Source organism: Onychomys torridus, chromosome 13 (assembly GCF_903995425.1).
Source record: "Onychomys torridus chromosome 13, mOncTor1.1, whole genome shotgun sequence".
NCBI lineage: Eukaryota > Metazoa > Chordata > Mammalia > Rodentia > Cricetidae > Onychomys > Onychomys torridus.
Window position 1 is genome coordinate 34434523 of NC_050455.1, and position 24528 is coordinate 34459050.

A 24528-nucleotide genomic window follows, 5' to 3' on the forward strand; every position below is an offset into this window, starting at 1 on the left:
TCTCTCCTGGGTCCTATTACCTACCTTGCCATCCATGCGTTCTTAGCTCCATTAATAGTGCCAGGCATGCCAATTCTTTACCTTATTAAGCAGGTCTTAAATCTAATCTAAAAGTAGTTTGTTATATTAACATTCATAGCATTATAGCACAAGTGAGCATATTTTGTCACTCACAGGATTCACAGCTGCCTAAGACTTTAATCTATTTCCACGATACCTTGCATAGAAACTTCTAGCACTATGAAAAGCTAGTCAGTAGGGATGAAGCTTTCAGATGAGTATTACCTTGAATTTTTCCATGTTCTGGGGTGATTATATTATGTGGTGACTTCAAAAATAGGATCTTACCATCAAATTCTGGAGTATATCCAAGAGCATTGACAATAATTTGTAATGTTTGGTGTTTATGAGACCTCACTAGCCAGGCACTCCCAAAGATATATAATACAACATGCAATGAGTTGATAAGTATTCTGTACCATGACTTTTTATTTCTTGAGAATTTCAGACATATAAAATGTGTTTTGATCAGATCCTCCCCCATCGATCTTAAGAAGCGTCTACAGTAGTAGGTTTCCATGTGGTGTGTTGGAAGTCTTAGTGTCAGTTATTTCTCTCCATACCCTCTCATCTACACTGTCCTCCATCTCCCACCCCACTTAACCCTTCTTATGCCTTTACCCTTTTCATGACACCTGGGTTCTAACCTCCCTTCCTTAAAGTGCCCAACCAAATACCCCTTAGTAGTTACCTGGCTTCGATGGTACTCCAATTTAAATCCACTTATGTAAAAATTCAAAGCTAGCATCCACATATGGAAGAAAACAATCTGCATTTGCCTTTCCATGCCTGGGTTATCTCACTCAGAATGATTATTTTCAGCTCCATTCATTTACCTGCAAATTTCATGATTTCATTTCTGTTTACAACTGAATGATATTCTATTGTATACATGAATCACATTTTCACTCTCCATTTATCTATTGATGGATATCTGGCTCTTTCCATTTCCGGGCTGTTGTGAATCCAGCAACAATGAACATAGGTGAGCAAATAGAGCCCTTTGAATATACACCCACGAATGGTGTGTCGGCTAGTTTCCGGTCTACTTGACTCCAGCTAGAGCCATCTGAAAGGAGAGAACCTCAATTGAGAAAATGTCTCCATAAGCCCTGGCTGTCAGGCATTTTCTTAATTAGTGATTGATTGGGGGGAGGCAGCCCATTGTGGGTGGTGGTATCCCTGGCCTGGTGGTCCTGGGTTCTAGAAGAAAGCAGGCTGAGCAACAAAAATAATTTTATGGTTGGGGGTCACCACAAAATGAGGAACTGTATTAAAGGATTGCAGCATTAGGAAGATTGAGAACCACTGATCTAAAGTGTTTTATTCTTCATACTTTTTTATTCTGTCCAAATGATTTTATCCTCTAAAGCAGTGGTTCTCAGTCTTCTTGATGCTGTGACCCTTTAATACAATTCCTCAACCACAAAATTTTTCATTGCTTTTTCATAATTGTAATTTTGCTATCAAATCACAACATAATATCTGATATTCAAGGTATCTGATATGTGACCCCTGTAAAGGGTTGTTCAATGCCCCTAGAGGGGTGGAGACCAAGAGGTTGAGAACTCCTGGTATAGAATCTTATCTGCACATGAGAATGATTTGACTTCTTCCCTTCCACTTGCATCTCCTTCATATCTTCCTTTTGTCTTATTACTCTAGCTAAGGCTCCAATACTGTATTGAACTGGATGCTTTTGTTATTCTTCTCTTAATCATCCAGTTGTCTCCCCAGTCCCTGGAATAAAAGCTTTTGAGGTATGTCCTTATGTGGTGAGATATTGTGTCCCCCAATATGTTATGCACCCTAATAAACTTATCTGGGGTCAGAGAACAGAACAGCCATTAGATACAGAGGCCAGAAAAATGGTGGCACACACGCCTTTAATCCTAGTATTCCCGACGCAGAGATCCATCCGGATTTCTGTGAGTTCAAAGGCACACTGGAAACAGCCAGGCATGGTGACACATGCCTTTAATTCCAGGAAGTGATGGCAGGAAGCAGAAAGGTATATAAGGCGTGAGAACCAGGAACTAGAGTCTTTTTAAGCTTTTAGCATCAGTCAGCTGAGATCCATTCAGATGAGGACTCAGAGACTTTCAGTCTGCAGAAACAAGATCAGCTGAGGAATTGGCAAGGTGAGGTTGGATGTGACTTGTTCTGTTTCTCTGATCATTCAGCATTCACCTCAATAGGTGGCTCCAGGTTTGTTTTTATTAATAAGTCTTTTAAGATTCATACTACATCCTTATCCTCTAGATTTCTTTGATTTCTTTGTAATATCTCTTCTTGCATCTCTAATTTTGTAAATTGGGATCTTCTCTTTCCTTTGCTTAATTTGGATAAGGATTTGTCAACCATGCTAATCTTTCATAAAACTAACTCTTCATTTCAGTGATTCTTGACATTTAGCTTTAATTTTTATTTCATCAGTTTCTGCTCTGATCTTGCTCATTTCACCCTGTCCACTGCTTTAGGGTGTTGTTTGTTCCCTTTCTTCCAAGGCTTTAGGGTTCATCATGAAGTTGCTTAATTGCATTCTCTTTGATTTTTTTCATTTAGACACCTAAAACTACATATGAACTTTCCCTTTAAGACTGTTTTCATATATTTCTATATGTTGTGTTTTCTTCTTCATTCAACTTTAGGAAGTTTTAATATCTTTTTTATTTCTTTCATTCATTATTTAGTACTTTGTTCTTTAATCTTCATGACTGTGTGTATTTTCTATGACTTCTATTGTTGTTATCTAGTTTTATTCCCTTATAGTTAGATTAGGAACAGGGAATTATTTCAATTTTCCTGTATTTGTGAAGATGCTTCATGTCCCAATATGTGGTCTATTTTAGTAAAGGCACCATGCATCACTTACCATTCTATATATTTTAAAGGATTTGCAAAGGATTGGAATTAATCCTTTTTTGAGCTTTTAGTAGAATTCATCATTGGGTCAACTGCACCTATATTTTCATTGAAGAAAGTTTTAAAATTACTAACTCGGCCTTTATATTCACTGTTGACTTATTAATATTTTCTCATTTTTTTCTGACAATATTTGGAAATCTTATCACTCAGTTTATCCATTTTGGACTAACATCTTCTTTGTTGGTTCACAGTTTTTCTTCTTCTTCTTCTTCTTCTTCTTATTATTATTATTATTATTATTATTATTATTATTATTATTATATTCCCTTGGATTCTTTTCAGTTCCTGCTAGGTAGGTAGCAACATCCTGCCTTCACTCCTCTTTCGTAACCTGAATCTACTTCCCTCTTCCCATTTTGTCATTCTACCAAAAACTCATTGATTTTTGTTGATCTTTTCAAAGAGACAATCTCTGAGTTATTGGTATATTCAGTATTTGTTGATAAATTGTTATTTTTTAATTTTATTTTCTGCTACTCTAATCCTTATTGTCATCTTCATTCTGTTTTGTTTGCTTATTTTTCTAGTGTCTTAAGGTGAAAGATGTATTTATAGATCTTTTAAAGAATCAGTTTCTAGTAACTGTAGCCTAAGCTGGCCTTGAACTTCTGATCTTCCTCCTTCCACCATCACACTCTTTGGTATGCATGTAACATATGTTATTACCAAGGTACTAAGACCAAGTATAGGGCTTAAATTTTATCTTTGTTTCTGATCTTGAAGGGCTATAGTTAAGGAATCACTCTCAATTTAGATAAAGGTGTATAACTTTTGAACTGTAATTAACCGATTATATTTCCCTCTAGTATTCATGACCTTTATGATCCTCATGTAATTCATGTTACAAAGAAAATCATTTACATGATGTAATTGATTTCAATAGACATTGGGTTTCTTTCATATCATGAGAGTCAATTAATGGCCAGGCTAATAAAGCCTTGAAGAAAGAAAGAGTGTCAAACATTTCATAATCTCCTAAATTAAAGCAGTTTCCTAGGTAGTTCCTTTCTCCAATGTATTTCAATACAGCATTGTTCCCATCCCCATATAAAGGCAGCAGGCATAGTGACTGGGGTAGAAACCAAACCAAGAGAAAAAGGAACAACCTCTTCCTTCTTCCTGAGACTTCTATAGTGTCTTCTCATTTTCTTGGTGATATCCATATTTCTTATGATATCCAGCTTCGACCTCAAAATACAGAAGGATCCTAAGTTTACAAACACTACAGTAATTTATGGCTAGCCTTAAAAACAAATATCAGATGCTATACATCCAACAAGGAAAAAGACATTCTTCTCCTCTTGTGTTTATTTTCAAAGGACTCTTACCAGCTCCCAAATTTGGAATCTCCCCCCCCCCCCCCCCCCCCGCCTCCGCCCCCCAGAGCTGAGGACTGAACCCAGAGCCTTGTGCTTGCTAAACAAGCACTCTACTACTGAGTGAAATCCCCAACCCTTGGAATATTTTTAATAGAAGAATTCTAGTTTTAAAGGATAGAAGACTATTGCCTCTTTCCTTGCTATTTAAGGCTATTTTGTGGGTGCTGGGTGCTCTGAACAGTGAGTAAAGAAAGGAGGAAAAGCCGAAGGGTTGGTTTTTTCTTTGTTTATTTCTTTGTTTGTTTGCATTTAGTGCCTAGATATGTTTTAATGTGAGCTCTCTTTTGCTCTCAATGTAACTTAATTCATAGAACATGGTGAAGCTCACTATCTCAAACCAACCTTTCTTACGTGACAGGATAATATCCAAGGGTCTTGATGTTCTTCTCCCCATAAACTCACATACAGTTTTAAGTGTGCAGATGCAGAGCCCGAAAATCTGAGTGCTTTTTTTTCCAAACTCAGACACATTTCCTACCTTGACATCTGAGGAGTTTCTCAGCTTCGACTTTCTGTTTCCCAGGGAGAGTAATCCTGACAAAGATATGGTACTAGCTGCTCACCTGCATTTTCCTCTTCCTGGGACTCCTAGATTCCCTTGCCAAACATACTGAGGTGCAAGTGATGACACTGAGGGCCTTTAAGTCTGGATTCCTGTTATGAACACATTCCTAACATACTCTGTAGTGACTGGTCTTTGCTTTTACTTTTGAGTGATAGCGCTGCATTACGATAGAAGCTCCCAAATCCTCAGTGACTTTGTGAAGCAAAACTCCAGCCAGGCTAATTTTAGACAGAGTGAGGAAAACATATTTGTGGCATTAATCCACTGAGATTTGGGGTCAATTTATTATGGCAGCACAATGTCCCATATCCTTATTAATATAATTTCCAAAATTCAGTAGGAGATAAGGTCACATGCAGCCATTCTAGCATCCAAGACTCAGTTTGCAGACAATATCCCAAATGCTTGCCTAATGAGAACTGAGGACATAGCTTCCACCCAGCTAGCCAAACGATAGCTGCAAGAACACATTAAACCAATAACATTGAGACGATTTTTCAGCATTTGTTATTTTTAATTCAGTGGGTCATGCCTTTGTGTGGTCAATTGCAGTCTATTTTTGTTCACAATTACAATAACTAACTCTGGTAGCTGTGTGACACCAAGAGATAAAAGGATACATATGTCAGCTTAATGTTCCAACTTTGAACATCATAAAACTTATTTACAAATAAACTTAAATCCCATGCATAAGAACAATACTGATATTTTTAGATTTGATACACTGTTTTACAGCAGACTGGAATGACCTTCAATTGTTGTTAAGTAATCTGATTTATTTATTAGTTGCAGTCATTTGTACGTTACAAGTTTGTTTATTTATTTATTTTTGTATTATTCCTATGCATTAGGTTGTGATCTAATTGCATACTATACAATATTAAACAACCTACAGAAATGTCTGAATTTATAAAATGAGCTTTGGTCACTAGATGTGGAATAAGGAGCAATGGGGATGAGAGCAAATGTAAATGAAATAATATCCAGTTAAACAGCAGAGATTAGCATAGAGTCCTTTCAGCGCATGTTCCGAGAAGAAAATCCCCAAATTTGCCAGTGGAGGTTAGTTAAATTTAAATGGAGTGGATATATATTGAATTTTCCCTAAGGACAGCATAGTCTCTTATATGGCAACAGTACTGTTTTTCAAACATTTAATCTCCATTTAAGATGCCCACACCCTATATGCTCTCAGTGGTACATTAAAAACCATAAATATTAACTCTGATAGTTCTTTTAAAATTATGTCAATGATTCCTTTTTAAAGACATCTCCATCTTATTACAATCAGATTGGACCGGGGGTGAAATAAACTCATTCTGTTAAAATTAACAAAGAGGGTATTTAAAGTGATGAAATGCACAACATGGCTAGTTCCAGTAACTTCTCCATAGCTCCAATCAAGTCTGACTTTCAAAAGCCTTGATATCACTTTGATAATCATAGTGACCTGCCTTCATGCTTTGTTCTTCTTGTATTATAATCTTTTAAAAAAAAAACTTCCTATTTGAATTTTTATTTTTATCAAATGAAACAATGCTCAAAGTTCAACCGGATTTATCCCAAAATGGGAACATCCTAAATATTTTTTCTGACCCTCCAAACCCAACTTTCTCTGCTTCTGTGGTATCAACTCTTGAGTTCCAAGAACACAAACTTACATTTCTAAATGTATGACATTCTCCTTCTCCTAGGATCAGCTTTTGATCTGCAGTCTTCCCTTTATTCCCATTTCTGTGTTAAAACATCTACATTTCATGCTTAGAACCATATTTCTCTAATAATACATGTGTGTGTATGTGTGTGTGTGTGTGTGTGTGTGTGTGTGTGTGTGTGTGTAGGTGCATGTATGAGGTGCTTGTATGTACATACATGTGGTTACAGGACAACCTCAGGAGCCATCCATCTTGCTTTTTGAAACAGTCTCTCACTGAGCTGGGGATCATTGATGAGGCAAGGCTCACTGCCCGGTGCTTCCCTACTGCTGTGTATACAAGTGCACACCTGCATGTCCAGTATTTTTTCCCGTGGATTCTGAGGCTGAGAGGGACCTTCATGCTTACCAGGCAAGCACTTTATTGACTGAACCATCTCCTCAGCCCAATAGTGACTCTCAAATGTATGCTATCTGTCCATGACACTGTCAACTTGCAGTATCTTAGAGTTCAGAGTCCCATTTTATACCTCAGTTTAACTTTGTTTCTTTTCCTAATTCTTAGTGCCATCTCAGGCCATTCATCATTCCTTTGCATTTTTCATAGATATCCCTTTACTTCTCATCATCACCTTCTTTAGGCTGTCCAGACCATTGCAATAGCTCCTCAACCTAGCATAGTGGTTCCCTGGTGATGGATCACTTTCTTTTCTTCCTTCTCTCAGGGAATAAATCCAGGGCCTTGCATAGGCTCAACAAATGCTTTTCTGTTGACTGACATCCATCTATTTCTTTTCTTTTGTAGATTTCTCACTTTTAGAATCCCATACATGGAACTCATCCAGCTCACTCATAGTGTGATTTTTAACTTCATTCTTCATTTGATCCTTCCTTTTGTTCAAATGGACATCATGGATATTCACAGTGGATGATCTCTCTGTAGTTGATGGGAGCTACTCTTTCCTTGAGAGGAGCTGGGGCGGGGGTTGTGGTCACTGCTGTGTCTACTCTGTTAAAGTCAGGACTGTGGGTCCCTTTTATGAGAACTGCTCTCTAACCTATACAGAACTGACCATTAATGAATAAAGAGGCTGTGAAGTGGAAAGGGAGCAAGGAAGAGAACATGTTTAGAAGGAGAAAGGGAAGAGGGGAAACGCTGTAATTCTAGTATAATTTCAAAAAGAAAAAAGAAGAGAAGCATGTACAGCCTCAGGCAGGGTCTTACTGACCCCTAGGACCCAGCCTCCTCATTTGTGGAGAAAAGAACAGAAAACTCTGCTATTCTGTTCACAGTCTGTGTGTTTTCTTCTGTCGTGCACTGTTGGCTAACTTTCTTTCATATGATCATTACAGGGAAGCCTCTAAATTCTCTGTGGAGACTTGCTTGCTGGCAGCTTCCTAATTATTTTCATCACATGTCTTGCTTGGGGGCATCATCCTCCACTCTGTTCTAAAATCATTATAAGTTTTTCTTGTCCTTGAAAGACAGGGAATCAGAAATGTCCTAACACCCTGTGTCTGTCCCAGAATGACTTTGTGGCACATTAAATCTGCCTGCATACACCCCTTGAGGGTAGTTTTTGTAAAGACAATGTTAGGCTCTTTTTTTAAAATGATCTTCATCTCTCCACTATACCCAGTCTGCTAAATTTGTCCTAGCCCCAGCCCTTTACAGAATAAAAGGTACATGGAGCAGAATGGCGATGTTTATCACAGAGACTCAAAGTGATAGCAAATTCAGTGAACTAAAAGCCCATCTCAATCACAGGGGACTTAAATCTACAAAAAGCCCAGAAGAGACTGCCCTATAGAAAGTACAAATCATACCTTCATATCACAATGGGAAGCCAGGAGGCTGGGTTCTACGTCTTTTATGCTGCTGAATGGATCTATACAGATTGGTATTACTAAGATCATAACATAGACTCCAGGATTAGGTCACAAAAAGGAATAAATCCACAATCTTCTGGGTCAGATAAATCTATACATTTCTTTTATACGCCAACAAAACCAAAAATACACCCAAACCAGTGCTGCTACAATTTCTAGGTTCCCAACATCATCTGAGTCATCTAAGTTGATTGACAATCTATCAATGTCCACTCCAGCTTGTAGCACTGGGCTAATCAGTTGAGACTCTGGACCTTTGCTCAAACCACCTTCCATTTATTCTTAGTGATGATTTGAGCCTTTATTTCACACAGTGAATAGAAGCTATTGTTTGTTAATATTCTTAAAGTTTCCCTAGATGTGCTAAGATGGTAATGAAGGCCAGGTCAACTATATGACTCTGAACTATGTAGACCAATCCACCCATTTTCTATAGCAGTGGCCTTGGCTGTGCATCTGAATGACATGAGATGCATTTAGAAACTTGCTGGGAATGTGAGCTACAAACTGGGAATGTGAGCAAGGAGATGGAGATGTGGGAGAATAGAGATCCTTGCTATGTTGAATGTTAAATAAAAACTAAATTCAGACAAACAACAATCACAATAAATCCCAATCTTCAGAGCCAATGGAATCATATCTTAGGAGGGAAATTCAACCATCATAACCCTTTCTAAGCTCCCGGGTCATCTTGTTGGAAGCCAGACTCAAACTCCCACAAAGGAAAGCATCTCTTGTATAGTCACAAGTGTTCAATTTCAACTCTCAGCACAGTGCCTGACTCTGAGTGCTCTTCCTAGTACATGTCTGTCTGGATGGAATGTTGCTTTCTTTATTGGCTTTTCACTCCAAGAGGTTGCAGGATCTCTCAACGTCTTTTCATGGTCTCTCATAATCATCTCCAGTCTCTTTGTTTCATGGCGCCTCCTCTTGCCTAAGCCACTCTAAGACCTCTGACACCCTTGTCTTTTGGAAGCTTACCTCCACTTGCTATAGAGTTCCTGACCATGCTGTTTCACACTTCCCTAATCTGGGTATCCTTGCTAGTTTGGCTGTATCTGCTTCACTGTTTTCTCTACCTCTCCTTGCTCCCTAAGTGTCACTATTCTCTTGAGCTCCACTTGCTTCTTGTCCTACTGTGCACTTGCTTTGAAACCAGTTTTGATTGTTTCTAGATCCCCTTTGAAAATATCCTGAAATCGATGGACTTTTCCCTTGGTTAATCAAATTTCTCACTAAGCCTTGTTATAGAAATTATCTTTACATTTTGTTAAATTTATCCCATTGGTTCTTGACTTAATGAGGGAATCCCAGATGAGTAAATACCCCACCCCAAAATTCACCTCTCAGAATCCTCCCAGATACCATAATGCTCTCTTGGTCATGGTTTACTTCAAGTTTTCTTATTCAGCACATGCCAAGGGAGGTTGACAATTTATGGGAGGTTTGGGGTTATTTTGTAATTTAGTCATTTTCATTCCCTAAAGGTCATTATTTAATCTCACACTTAGCTGATCATTTACCTAAGTACACAATTCTGTTTTAAAAATCCATTTACTTTAAAATATTGTGAGGGTTTATTTCTTTTTACCTCTAGCAATTGGGAAGCTGCTGCTCTGATATTGAACCTGATATTTTCCATGTTTTCTTGTCAGTGGTCTTCATAAACACCTTAACAATTTTTTGGTCTCTACAATAGTTTTCATTATTCCCATTATGGAGAGAAAAATCAGAGAAGAATAACTTGCTTAAAATACCACAAGTAGTGACATATATGGATTGAGCTCCACATGTCCTCTATCCTGAGCTGCGTCATAAGAGTTAATGCCACCAGCGTCAAATAAGATGTCATGCTCTAACATTGCTGTCTATTGAGTGTTTGCCCAGACTCAATGCTAAGTGCTTCAATTGCATTTCCTCACGTCATCCTTACAAGAACTCCCTGAGACCAGTTCTATTTCTATCCTCAATTTACAGATGAGAAAGCAGAGCAGTGGAAAGGTCACACAGAAAATAAGAGAAAGAAAGCCCCAAACATACAGTGTGGGGAGCATTGACTGCAGCCTAATAAACACATCCTAAAAAGGATAATTACTAAACACTTGAAATTTTGTATGACATACAGTGTCTTTTGCAGTTACTCAAATCAGCCATTATGGCAGGAATGTAGCCAGACACTCAGGATAAAGGATGAATGTGGTTATGTCCCACTAAAGTTTTATTTATAAAAGTAGTTGATGTATTTGTCTTGGGAGCCACCCTGCTTCAGATAATAATATTATTTTTAAAACAAACATATAATGATAACCTGGTAACGAGGCTAGATTCTGCTCCAACTGGAAAGATTTTGTGTTCTTGGCATTAGGTAAACCCACCAGAAAAGTGTAGGAATTTCAAGTGAGTTTGGTGCAGGAAGTTGACAGCAAAAAAGAGGAAGTTGGTGGAGGTAAGGGACAGACAGTTCTGGTGACTGGAGAAGAAAGGGAGGATGCTCTCGACCCCCATAGCTTCCTCCTCGACCCACCACTGTGCTCTTTCTAGCTATGCCTCATGCTGAGTTGACTGCTTTACGAGATTGAGATAATGAGAACAGATTAATGGCATATGTAACTTGGATATTGTGACACCCCAACCTGAGTAGTTTCCAATTTTCCAATACCTCAAGAACAAAAACAAAAACAAAACAAACAAACAAAGAGCAATACAGACTTTCTCTGAGGGAAAATTTTCAATGCATCCTCAATGTTAATCAAAAAGAGTAATTCAGCAATGCCGGCAAATAGCTGCCTTTCATGTTACAGCCACATGGTTTTGGTAAAAAGAAACAGATGGTGGATTTGGTTCCAAGTGTATAATACAGTACACATTACTCATTTGGAACCAAGATCAGAGGAGCATTTACTTATCACTGCCACATAACCAAGAGCTGGGCTACATGACTGCCATAAAGGCTTTGCTCTGCCAAGGGTGTCACTGGGATAGAGGTAAAGAAGCATTTCCATCTTCAACAAGACTTGCTTTACGGTTTATACTCAATAGAAAGGCAGGGAGGTAGCTTAAGACTTTTATTTCTATTGGAATATATGTTTGACATCTGTAATCAGGAACCAAGACTCAGTATAGAAACCATGGTCCCTTTTTATCTTCAGTATCACCATGAGTAAGTCAAAAATTCTTAAAGGTGATTTTGAAGTGGAAATGAACGTTATACTCACTTGGGAGAAAGAAATTGATTACCAAATAAAGAATGTTAAGGTAGATTTACTTTTCTCTCCTATGAAACAATCCCTTATGCACAGTAACAGAACTCTCAGCATGGTTATGGGTGAATATACTTGACTAAGGCAGGGAGACCCTTCTTCCCTCCACGCTTTGCAAATCAGTCCAGTCTCATTGCTACAGTGAAATCTGGGAGTCAACTGCAAACCCAAGACACTAAGTCAAGCCTCCGGTCACAGTGAGTCATTCCTCTGCACATTAACATTTTCATAGTGTATTTCTGCATTCCTTACCTCCAGAACCCTTGCCTCTGTAAGGAGACAAGGTGGTAAGAATTGATATGTTTTCCTCATCATCAACTGAAAGTCACATGTGGCCTTCACATCATTTGGGGGCTAGCTTTGTAAATATTCTCAGAAGCACTTTTTGCAGCTTTCTATTAGAACATGTGAATTTGTCCTTGAACATCCTTGCCTTCCTAAACCAAGAATTCTTAATACTCACAATAGCATTAGAAAATAGGTAATTTCTAGGTCTCTACTACCTAAAATTTATAGCATTTTCTTAAATTAACTGGTCTGTTATCCAAACTATCCTTGGGACAAATGCAGCCGTTCCTTATACCCCTCCCCAAATCTAATATAAGCTCACTTGCTTTATTAAAATATGTTGCATCTAGTCTGATGAACTCAAAAGAGATTCTTTACTTTATGGTTTTAAAATATTTTTAATTTAGTGAGAAATTTTCTTCAACCAGTATATATTTTTTAATCTTTTTCATCAGATCAACATTAGAAAAAATAATTTCAAGCTTGGACTTTAAATTTTTTGAAATATAAAGACAACAGCTCTTGCTTTTTTTCATCTTTGGTCTTAAAGAGAAGATTGCATGTGTGTTGACACTTGGGATGGGATGTTGCTGAAGATCATGGATGTTAGCACGGGGCTCTGTAATTGCTGACAACCGAGGATGCTCAGCTGATTTGAACCAGTGATCCAGATGGTGAATAGGAGAAATAAGAAAAAACTGAATGCGGAACACACACAGTGCCTTCTCTCCTTTGTCTAGCACTTTGATATGAAATCCAAAACAATACCTTCTGACAATTGTCCTTTAATTCCACCAGTTGGCTGAGTGGCCAGTGGCCCAACTTTTAGCCCTCACTCTCACTCACTCTTAGCCACATCTCTTTGTGCAAGACAAGAATTCAAAATTGTGTGTAGAGCGACTGTTGGTTAAAAGTAGATAATTTAACGGGAATTCATTCTAAAGATCCCCTGGAATGTGATAATTAAGTGGGCTATAAGTTTTCTACATTGAACATGCATATTAGAAGGTAATAGGATATGTTCATAAATTCTGAAAAATAAGAATTCAGTCTGTGTCTGTGCACCACAGCAAATAATCATTTAGAGTAAAGATAAAATTTACAAAGTTTAGACAAATACTAATGGATTCTTCTTCTTACAGATTCTTGCGGAGAGAATTACAAGAGGATGGACTCCAACAAGGGAAAAGGGGCATCCAAGCAATGGAGTGGCCTGTAAGCAATAGTGGTGAGTACCAGCAGCAGGGAATGCTTCAACTCAAGTCTAATGTGGACATTTTATGTAAACAATCTTAAAATGGGATTGGCTGAATCACCTGCAAACTGGACTCTCCTCCCTGTGTGTGATTTCAATCTTTTCCCTCTTACTCACTTGATACATCTTTTCCCAATGAGTAACTGCTTATTTCTCTCTTGTTACCAGCTATCAACACACACACACACACACACACACACACACACACACACACACACACACACACACCATGATAAATAATTGAATATATATCTTGACTCCTCTTGACTCTTGTGCTCATATTTAAATTTAAATTTAAATATTTAATTTAAATATTTAAATGCTGATGAGAGACAGTGTTTTGATGGGATTAACTGTCAGGAAACACATTTTGTCTTAAATTCTGTGTTTATCCAGCCTGTGATCCATGTATTTCTTTAGCCCCAGTTTTCTTCCCTGAAGCTGAGATGATGCTCTAAGCTTCATTGAGGTCAAAACGAAGGTCATATTCATGTTTATGTATTGTATTTGAGGTGTTGACTCATTTCTTCCACTTATATAGTTCACTGTGTGGCTACCAGATGAGCATTTATCTTCACAGTGAAAATGTAAACAAGGCAAAACACTAAAGCAGTTTGCAAGGTCTCTTTTTATTTCTTTGACCAATTAAACAAGGAACCAAAAGTTGGATAGAGACCAAAGAAAACCCAAGGACATAGGTAAAGTGCTCTTGGATAGACACTGTTAGACCCCTATGAGGTGTATCTGTAGAATATTGCCTGAAATGACTCTAAAACATGGTAAGAACATCAGAGGAAAAAAATAAACCAAATACTTGAGATTCTTTCACTAAATGCTTTTAGTCTACTGAATAAAATCATTAAAGGATTGAAAAGATTAGTAACAAAGTTCAACAATTAGAAAAATTGATTTGTCTTCTCAGTGAGGAAATAAAGTAAAATAAGTTTACTGGTCAAACTGTTAAGATCTATTAGATTCTTAGATGGGCTAGTTATTCTTCCCAAATTAACTCAGGAATTCAGCACATTTGTATTGCAAAGAATGTGTGTGTATGTGTGTGTGTGTGTGTGTGTGTGTGTGTGTGTGTGCGCGCGCGTGCGTGCGCGCGCGTGCGCATTTGTGTGACAGGATCTTGCTGTGTGGCCCAGGCTGTCCTAGAACTTAGGTTGATCAGGCCAGTGGCAAAGTCAGTGATCTATCCCCCTTCACTCCAGTGTGCTATTATTAAAGGTATGTACCTCCACACACAACTAGACTCTTACCTTCAGTTCTTCCTAGAAGACGATGCCAAACAACAACAAAGCCATGACTAAAAATATGTCATGATATCTTTCTCTTGAGGAACTTGTGGTAAGCTTACAAAGAATAATTTTTAGAAAGATGGTCTTTTGGGTATTTCTTTTAGGATATTGAAAAAATGACTCTTCCATTAAAACACTGTTTCTTGATTTGGTCTGGATGGTAACAAAAAGAGCTCATGGTAAGAAAGGAGAAATGTGGGTACACGTGAAAGGGTAGAGTTCTTCAGTCCTCTCTTGGGATATGTCACTGTTATTTTTATATGCAACACACAAAGGTTCATCTTCACATGCTTGGCCCACAAGCTATTGTTGTAACAAGACTGCATTGATGCCCTCTTCACTATTTAGCACACTTAGAGAGAATGGCTAGCTACTCTGCCAGGGTGGTTAGGTCATTGTTTTGGCCGACTTAGGGTAATTCTTTTATATCCAGCTTCTAATCATTTCTTGGTACACTTGGAATATAGGCAATAATGCTTAAGTTTCTTTAGGTAACTTTATGATTACCCTAAGGAGAAATGCCTTCTTACCCATCTTCCTATGATTGTGAGTTCTGCGTGAGCCAAGAGTGATAAAAGCCAGACTTTTGGTCTTGACTTGAAAATAGGTATTAATCCAGTATTTCCTGGAAAATCCACAATGGAAAAAAGCAAAGGTTCTTTGTGTGTTGTGTTGTCAGTTCAGCTGGAGCTCGTTTTACTAAGGTGGCGATTGTAGCTGTGTCACAGAGAGGACATATTTGAATTTAACATTTAGTCACTGAGGGCAGCAGGATAGTGGTACTCAGAATCTGTACAGAACTGCCTTCTGCTTCTGTGCCTTCCATCTTGCTGACTATTGACCATTAGTATCATTCTTCAGTTTCCTGCAAAAGTTAAACATAAGCCCAACAAATGTCCTATCATTTCATTTGTTCTTTTTTCTATATATTTTTAAATGAATATAATTGGGATTGATTTAATATAAACACACAATTCAACTCTGGTTGGTAGCACCCATTGTTTGACATTGGTAGGCAGTTTTGTAGACCTGGATAGAAAAGTGACATATGATTAATTAGTCCACCAGACAGGAAAGGCTTCTGAAGACTTTAATGAGGATTCTGATGCTTTGCTGCTGCCAAAACATCTATTTGGGGGGAAGTCTCATGGAAATATTTTTACTTACTGTCAAAGATATCCAAAACTAACAACATTGAAATAGGGCAACCGAAGGAAAGCTTACACTCATTTTTTAAAATCATATTTTAAACATTTTAGTATAATAAAAAAATAATTATAATTTTTATACACAGTAAAATTTGAGAAGGCCAGGCAAATAAATACCATGACAGGCTACTAATAACTCAGTTAAGAAGTAGGCCTTAGTTCCTGCCTCTTGAAATTGGACAGCCAGTTTCTAAGGGAGCCATGAACAAAGGGCAATCAATCACCAATGCTCCCAATAGCAAAGATGAGCAAACTGCATGTACCAGGCCTGAACCAGCCCCCACAGTATCTCAAGGCAATAACCAAATAAAGACAGAGCCTGGGGCTTGTCCAGACTTGCCCCAAAATAGAAAAACTATAGCCTTAGCCAACACCTGCTAGCCCTAACCAATCAAGAATGCACAAATATGATGGCCACTCACACAAGCCAATCATAGAAAGAATGACCTAACAGCTTTAGAATTCCTTTAGCTAGTATAAAAGGAGCCTGAGAGCTTCTCTTGGGGATCACCATTCTGCCTTTGTGTCAGATGTGGGGCCCCAGCATGATGGAACTCTTACTCTCTAAATAATACATACTCTTGCTGATTGCATATGTGGATGGTGGGACTTCTCTAGGACCCTAATAAAATTAGTGGCATCATTTTGACAGGATACCAAGGGCCATTCAAAGATAGCTATTATTGAGAAAGAAATTATTCTTTTATTTCATATTATTCAGCATCCAGTTTGGAGTAGAAACCACAGCAAGTGTCATAGAAGGAGAAAGTTAATACAGACAATTGGCATTCAGGACCCAGAAATCTGAAAAAGCAAACACAAAATTTTTACTAACTACCTGCAGAACTAGGGGCTAAAAGGGAAGAGACTGGGCTTCTTAGGAGCTGATAATATAGATGGGATGCTCAAACAGCCAGGGTTAAAAACTCAGAGATTGGGTGTCGTTGAATCATTTCAGCCTCAGCCATGACATAGATACCACAGGGGCTTTTGAGCACAAGCCTTTGGTGGCTTAGGACCAGAATCCATAGCTGGGGTCTGTGAGGGAGCACAATGGTGATAGTTTGGGAATGAGAGAAAAAAGTCCGAATTGTAGTCATTTGCACTGTTGGAACAGCCGACAGTCATACTGATGAAGCCAAGCAAGCAAGCTAAGAACAGAAAACAAAACAGAAGCGGCTAGAAGGAAAGCATCCCTTCTCTCTCCACTAGACTTCTCTTCCCACTCAGGGGCCCTGGTTGGCAGAACCTCTGTGTTTCAGCTGGAAAAGAGCTGTGGCTTTAAGAGTCCCAGGTTGAGAATGAGAGAAGGGGAGTGTGCAAGAATGGATGTAAAGCTAAACTATGATAGCATGACAAGCAGCTCAGGCAAAACAGAAAACCCAGATCCCTTGTTCAACTGACCTCCAGTAACAGTATTTCCTCAAGGGTATGTTCCATACGTGTGGCTGGAATTCCATATTCTAAGTAAAAGGTATCATTGTCTGAGAAAATTGCCACTGAATTAGTTTGACAGGGCATGAGAAGAAAGTAGTTGGATACAAATAATCGTCTGAACACACATGTGTACTTTCAATAAATCTCTTTAATGAGCTTAAGTAGAATTAAACTATTCTATCATGTTTACCATGTGCACTCACACAGTAAATCATGATGAAAAGGAAAGAATGGAGCAAGCAGGTGAGCTTGTTTCTTGTGGAATGATACTTCAGGAAGTGCACAATGCAAAACAGCTGGAGACCTGCATGGCCTCTGTGCAAAGCAGTCCCTGGACACTCAGCAAAAACCACAGTGAATCAGGGAGTGGATAATGCTTCTGGGACATTTGGGTGAGGAGCAGAAACATGGGTTTTCTGAGCATAAGGACCAGTCAGCCTCCTCTTCTTCCCCAGAAATACTTAACAGTTAACTGTCAAGGTCAAATGCTAAAGCGCAAGCATTGAGTCTGGAAGAGGTTCCTTGTCAGATGAGTGAGGGCCCAGGCCTTCAAACCTGGCTCCCTGAGTTTGAGCACTGGAACTTATATCTTAAAAGGGTTGGACCAATTCCGAGAATTTGTTCTCTGACTTCTACACATACACTGTGGTATATGTATACCATGTATATCCCCCCAATAAATAAACAACAACAAATAGTGCAAATATTGCCATAGAGTTAAACAGCAACGCAACTCAAGAACATAAAAATGCATGGGCTGACAAAGGGTGTAAAGCTCTGATGATGAGGGATAAGAATGTATAGCCAAATTCGACAAATGGTCCTGATACCTGAAATTTTCTGCATTTGAGGAACCAAAGACATGTTAAGGAAGCTAATTGCCATTGCAGAGAAAATGTAATATCTACAAAAAGCGAGCCATTTGGGAAAGATAAATGGTGTCTTTGTAATTAAAATGTGATGGTAGAAATTTGAAGATATCATTACTTAGTTTAATGGCAGATTAGACACAGATGATAAGTAGCAAGCCAGGGCTCTCCAGTTTGGAGAACAGAAGAGATTAAAAGCAACAGGGAATTTATGTTGCATGGAAGATGAGTTGAGAATGTGCTGTATATTTGTTATTTATGCATCCTAACCCTAGGGAAAAGAAAAAGTGGCTAGAAGAAATAATCACAGAAATTATATATACTATGAAATACAATACTGGTTATAAAATCAGTGGATTTATTAAGAGTACATTCTTGACTGCTATAGTCACTGTCCATAAAATGATGTTAGGCACAAGGAAATATTTATTAATATTTAGCCTGGACAGATAACTCAGTGCTTACAAGCACTTGCTGCTCTCGCCGGTAACCTAGGTTTGGTTCCCAGCACCCAGACAGAGGCTCACAACTGTCTATAACCCCAGTACCAGAGGAGTCCACTGCCCTCTTCTTGCTTCTGTGGGTACCACATGCACATAGTACACAAGTATACATGCAGGCAAAACACTCATACATATAAAATGAAAGTAAATAGATCTGTGAAAAAAATATTTAGTGAATGAGTCGAAACATAAAAGGTAAACTTTAAGAATACCAATGGTGAAGAGAAAACTCTGAAGCATTTTCTTTAAAGGGATGAATCAAGAAGAATTAATTAGGTTTGGTAAAACAGCAAAGAGATATCAAATGAAGCAACATGAGATTCTGCTATAAATTGCTTTTGAACCTAAATTCTTACTGACAGCCACATAAACACCTAAGCAAGGGGTAAAATAAGACATTAATATGCATATACAACTCAGATATACAATCATCTACAGAAAGTATAAAATAAGTTTTTAAGTTTGCACTGTGGCAAAACTAAAAAATTGAACGGGGACGGAGGCTGGTGACAAATTAGCTTTTCAAGTACAATCTGGGGCTAAAGTGCATGAAGATCTCACTAAATGAAACAGTGCATTAGCATCAGAGGCACTCAGGAAGAAGAGGGAATCTTTGCTGTTTGATCAGGTAGATGAATATACAAATATATTTCCTTAAAAACAGATGTTTTGACATAAAGGAAGTAAAGCTGAGTTTCATTGCAATTACATCTCTTTCACTGTGCTATTTCTATTGTTAATAATTAGTTTTGAAGAACCACCCTTATGCAGGAAGATTGATATTGAAAATCGATGCAAGCATCTAATTTTTAGCACATTGCTGGATTGTTTTCTCTTTAACTTATTTGATTTTCTGATGCTCAAGCCCAAAATACTGTTTTGATTCACTTACAAGTTTTAATCTGAATTTTTTTTTTTGGTTTTTTGAGACAGGGTTTCTCTGTGTAACTTTGTGCCTTTCCTGGAACTCACTCTGTAGCCCAGGCTGGCCTCGAACTCACAGAGATCCTCCTGGCTCTGCCTCCCAAGTGCTGGGATGAAAGTTGTGCGCCACCACTGCCAGGATTAATCTGAAAAAATTAGTCATCCATTTTTTTCTATTATTTTACACTGTTCAGCTCTGCAATGTAAATGTTAGGCAACTTCTTTGATTTGTAGTGCTTAATATAGTCAAGAATTGATTAAGTGGAAGTTTGAATAATAAATATGAGCCTTCCTATTGGCTTCACTCAAATTTCAACTACTTGCTCCACAAACAATGTTCTCTGCCAAGTTTTAGTTTCAGTCCCATTTTATTCATAAAGTGTCCCTTTATGCCCTTGTCTTCAGAAATGATTGTCTCCTTTATACACACCTCTACAATACCCTGTACCGTGACACTCATTCACTTGGGCTATGCTGGCCTCCACCATAGTAGTATTAATAGTTTCCTATTCAGCTACCATCTCAGATGACTATGAACTCTTTGTGGGGGCGAGGAGAGTCTATATCTATTCATCTTTCTGGATGTCCTCTTGAGAACATACCTATTACTATGCCTAGCACTTGACAGAAAATTTTAATCTAATTGGGTAATTACAATGAGTACTATTAATCCTTTTAGTAGTACACTTCAGTGGGGCCAGAGTTTTGGAACCAGAACAAAAACATGGAATATTGTTTCTTTCATTCTTAGGTGTGCAATAATGTTTTTGAAAATCTCCATGTACACCTTTTCTACCTTTAATGGACAATAAGCATTCAAAATATACAAGATTATCATATAAACATTAAGACCTAGACTAGCTAGGTATACATGCATCCATATGAATCTTAGGGCCTTCATTTATTCATTAAACATTTGGATCCCTACTGTATGCCAACTGCTACTGCTGATACTAATGATGAAATTCCAAGCCTTGATATTCTCATCGGACTTACCAATTAGATAAGGATTAAAAATATAAACAAGCAAACTAAAGACAAACATTTTCATTTAACTAACTAAACAGGGGATTTAAGGATTTAGGGATTCATATCCATACATCCATACTGTATTGTTGTAACAAGAGAAATCTAGTCTTTTTTTTTTAAAGATTCATTTATGAATTATATGTGTATGTGAGCATGTATGTATATGTGAGTGTAGGTGCCCATGGAAACCAGAGATGTGGGTGCCCCTGAAGCTAAAATTACAGGAGGTTGTGGGCCTCCTGCTGTAGGTGCTAAGAACTGAATGCGGGTCTTCTGGAGGTGCAGTACATGATTTTAACACCTAGCCATCTCTCCAGACATTAGAAAAGTCTGGTTGTAGTGGAGACTCTTTCAATTTATTAAATCAATTCAGTTTCAATGAGAAATAAGGAAGTGTAGAGACTCATCTTAATATAAGCCTCAATATAAACTGATAAATGTCTCAATTACTTTCAAAGTTATTTTAGATAGCCTAAGCAAAATAAATATATGCAAAATTTATTACCATGTGAACACAAGAGAAAATATTGAAAATTATATTTGTCAATTTAACAAAATGAAACTAAGTTTAGTGACTTCATTTCAAATTTAAATGATGTTCTTAACTAAACAAATTTAAAGAGCAGCCAACTTAAAATGTAAAGCCTTAAATTATCTTTGTAATTATGTGAAATAAATTGTGATGTATTTTGCTTATGGAAAAAGTGCAGTAACTATCAATAATTGGAAATAGCTGACATTTTTTAATGAGAACACATACTAAATAGTAGACTGGTGCATGAAATTGAAATAGCAATCATTTCATTAGTATTGCACCATTTCTAATATGGAACTGGAGCTTTCTTGGTTAACCCCTTACTCGAAGAGTGGCCACTTAAGGTCTGGAACTGTTACATCATTATTCTGTTACAAGTTCAAAAAATGCAAAATGATGCCAATCACATTGAAGACTTTCATAAAAATGCTTTCTGAATTCTTATCAATTAACCTTCATACTGTTGCTTTCTTTTTGATCCAATAAAATTTGTCACTTATGTTTTTTTCTGCAAGTGTTAAGATTTCTTTTTTACTTCTAAAGACAATAAATGGCAATAAACTGTCTGTTTTGTGACACATTATGTAGTGTCCCAGATATAAAAGCAACAGAAAGAATTGTTTTAAAAGTAACATTAAAGAAGAATTTGATTTTCCTATTTTAAGGTAACATTGATTAACTTCTGTTTGTTCTAAAAATAAAGGAGTTCATACTTTTTCAGAGTTCCAGCTGAAAACACTTTCCATAAGGTACTAATTGATTTTACAGCATTCATTTCTGAAATATGTTTGCATCTGTGGAACCCCTGGCTTTCCCTCTCTTGGCATCACATAAAATCTTTGTGATCTTTTTGCATTTCCTTCTTTGCTTCTGTTGTTCAGGTACTTGTATTCAGTAAGGGTTCATTAGAAGAATTGAGCTGATAGTATGTATTAGAAAGGGATTTATTCGAGTGGCTTACAGGCTGTGTGGTCCAACTTGTCCAACAACAGCTTTCTTCCATTAGAAAGGTCAATTATCCAGTAGTTGTTCAGTACAAGAGTCCGGATATCTTAGCTGTTCTTCATTGGAATCCTGCAGAAGTAGGTTCTAACACCAGTGAAGCAATGCCTCAACATCAGGAGAGATGAACTTGCCAACAAGAGTGGGACAAGCAGGCAAAAGTCAGTTTCCATCTTCTGTGGCCTTTCATGTGGGCTGCCACTGGAAGTTGTTGCCCAGATTTAGATCTCCTCACCTTAAATGTTCCAATCAAGAGAATTCTTTACAGGTGCGCCCAGCTGTTTCAGGTATAATTGATTCTTGGTGTAGTCAAGTTGACAACCAAGATTAGCTATCCTAGTACTCTCAACTAAATATGGTGTTTGGATAGAGGCATTGTATCACCACTAGTATAGCTGTGGACTCTTTCCTAAATGATACTAACTCTTCTCTGTGCTCTTGTGTTTATAATGCAAGGGTTTGAAGTTCTACTCAGTGTTTTAACTTTATAAAAGGTTTTTCCTCAAGTTCGATTTTCGATTGTTTAGGAAGTAAGGATATAATAGCAACTAGGTCCTATATATGTCTATATATGAGTGCATATGTGCGCATTATATGTGTTTATAAATACATATTTTTAAGCAAAACAAAATGGATGTTCTATTTATACTTGATTATTATAAAAACTCTAACTAAATTATGGTGTTAATGAGAAGGGAAGCAGTAGGATCTTTAAAGCAGAAAATGAGACTAAATGAAGCAAGTACTTCTTTTAGAGCAGGGTAGGGAAGAACAGGGAAGATACTGAAAGGCCAGCACTGTGGGAATGGACTTGAGCCTATGGGAGATATGTCTACCAAGCTGGAAAACTCCTAAGAAATTTCTCTCTGGGTTTGGATTGAGTGCTAAGCACACAGTCATGTTGACCAACCAGGGCAGGTAGACTACAAAGTAAAAACATGGCTGGAACACACAATAGAACTGAGAGTTTGAATTACAGCAAAAAGATGGCATTATTATTATTGTTATTAGTAGTAGTAGTAGTAGTAATATATACTGGCAATGCGTTGTGTCTTCCTTAAGCACTGTTTTATTCTTTGAGAGTTTAATACTGTACTTTGAATACACTTCACCCACACAATTCCTCTCATAACTGCTCTCCCCAGTCTCTCATGCCTTTCCACCCAACTTGGAGATTTCTGCATTTTTGAGTTGTGTCTTTTAAATGTACGAAACACCTAAGGCCCAGGAGTGCTTGATAGCAACCACTGTGAACACAATTTTTAGACTTTTAAAAAATTTATAAATTTTTTTCTAACTAAATGTAAATTAAGTTTTACAGCCACAGTTTAAAATATGTGACAGCCAATTAAAAAAAAAAATTAGGGTGAACTGGTTGGCTGAATTTTTGTGCAATTAGGACAGGCAAGTCCTCCAGAGACAGGCAACATCAGATGCCTTAGCCATTCCTTCTTCTACATCTAATCTATTGTCCCAAGAAATGCCTTGTATTTCTGTAGGCTATTACAGGTAGACAGAGCTAAGAAAATTGGAAAATGTGACATGGTAAAAATAGTTTAAATATATTGAGTTCAAGGTATTAAATTCTGTTAAAATATACCTTTTAAAGTTTATATATCTGATTAGGAATTAACATTGTGTGTGTGTGTGTGTGTATATATATATATATATATATATATACACACACACATATATGAAAGTCAGCACTGGAATTCATTTGGAAAAAGCATCTGATAAAAAACTGTCCACTAGTTAAATAGACATCTCTCAGAAGACATAAAATCAAAACTCCCCACAGAAACATAATAAAGTGGGGGGCATCACTTATCATTAGAAAATGTAAAACAAAATGAGCATGTAGCACCATCTTATTCTAGCTAGCATGGTTATTTTTGTTTGTTGTTTGTTTTGTTTTCAAGCCATTAAGTGCTGATAAGGATGTAAAGAAAAGAGAACCTCTATACAATTGGTAGGATTTCGGTTGTTATAGCCATGATGGAAAACAGTACAGAGAACCTTCAAAATGAAAATTGGAATTACTGCATCCTTCAGCAAACCCAGTACTAGATTATTTATACAAAAAACTTATGTGTGCATGCCTCTATTTATTGCAGCACCAGTCTCAATGGCCAGGAAATGGAAATGTCCTAATTGTCTATCAACTTATGAATGGATAAACAAAATGCAGTACTCAGTACATAATAGGATACTATTTAGTCATTCAGAATGATGAAATTCTGCCACTTACAGCAATATTGATGGAACTGGAGGTCTTATGTGAAGTCAAATAAGTCAATCATAGGAAGACAGAAACAGCATGTGCTTATGCATATGGAATATATAAAAACCTGTTTCCTTCATAAGGGTTAAGAACAAAATGGCAGTTTTCAGAGGTTGGGAGCATGAGGAAAACAGAGAGAGACATAGCTAAAGGTTCATTA

General features: G+C 37.4%; 1 protein-coding gene across 5 annotated transcripts in view; it reads left to right on the forward strand.

The window, feature by feature from the left end:
• Kcnn2 (potassium calcium-activated channel subfamily N member 2) overlaps positions 1-24528 on the forward strand; it is a 386123-nt gene that overhangs the window by 116693 nt on the left and 244902 nt on the right. For all 5 annotated transcript variants that reach the window (XM_036204421.1, XM_036204423.1, XM_036204422.1 and 2 more), the window contains exon 2: positions 13167-13252. The gene's annotated coding sequence lies outside the window, so the exon portion shown is untranslated. The remainder of the gene's footprint in view (positions 1-13166; positions 13253-24528) is intronic.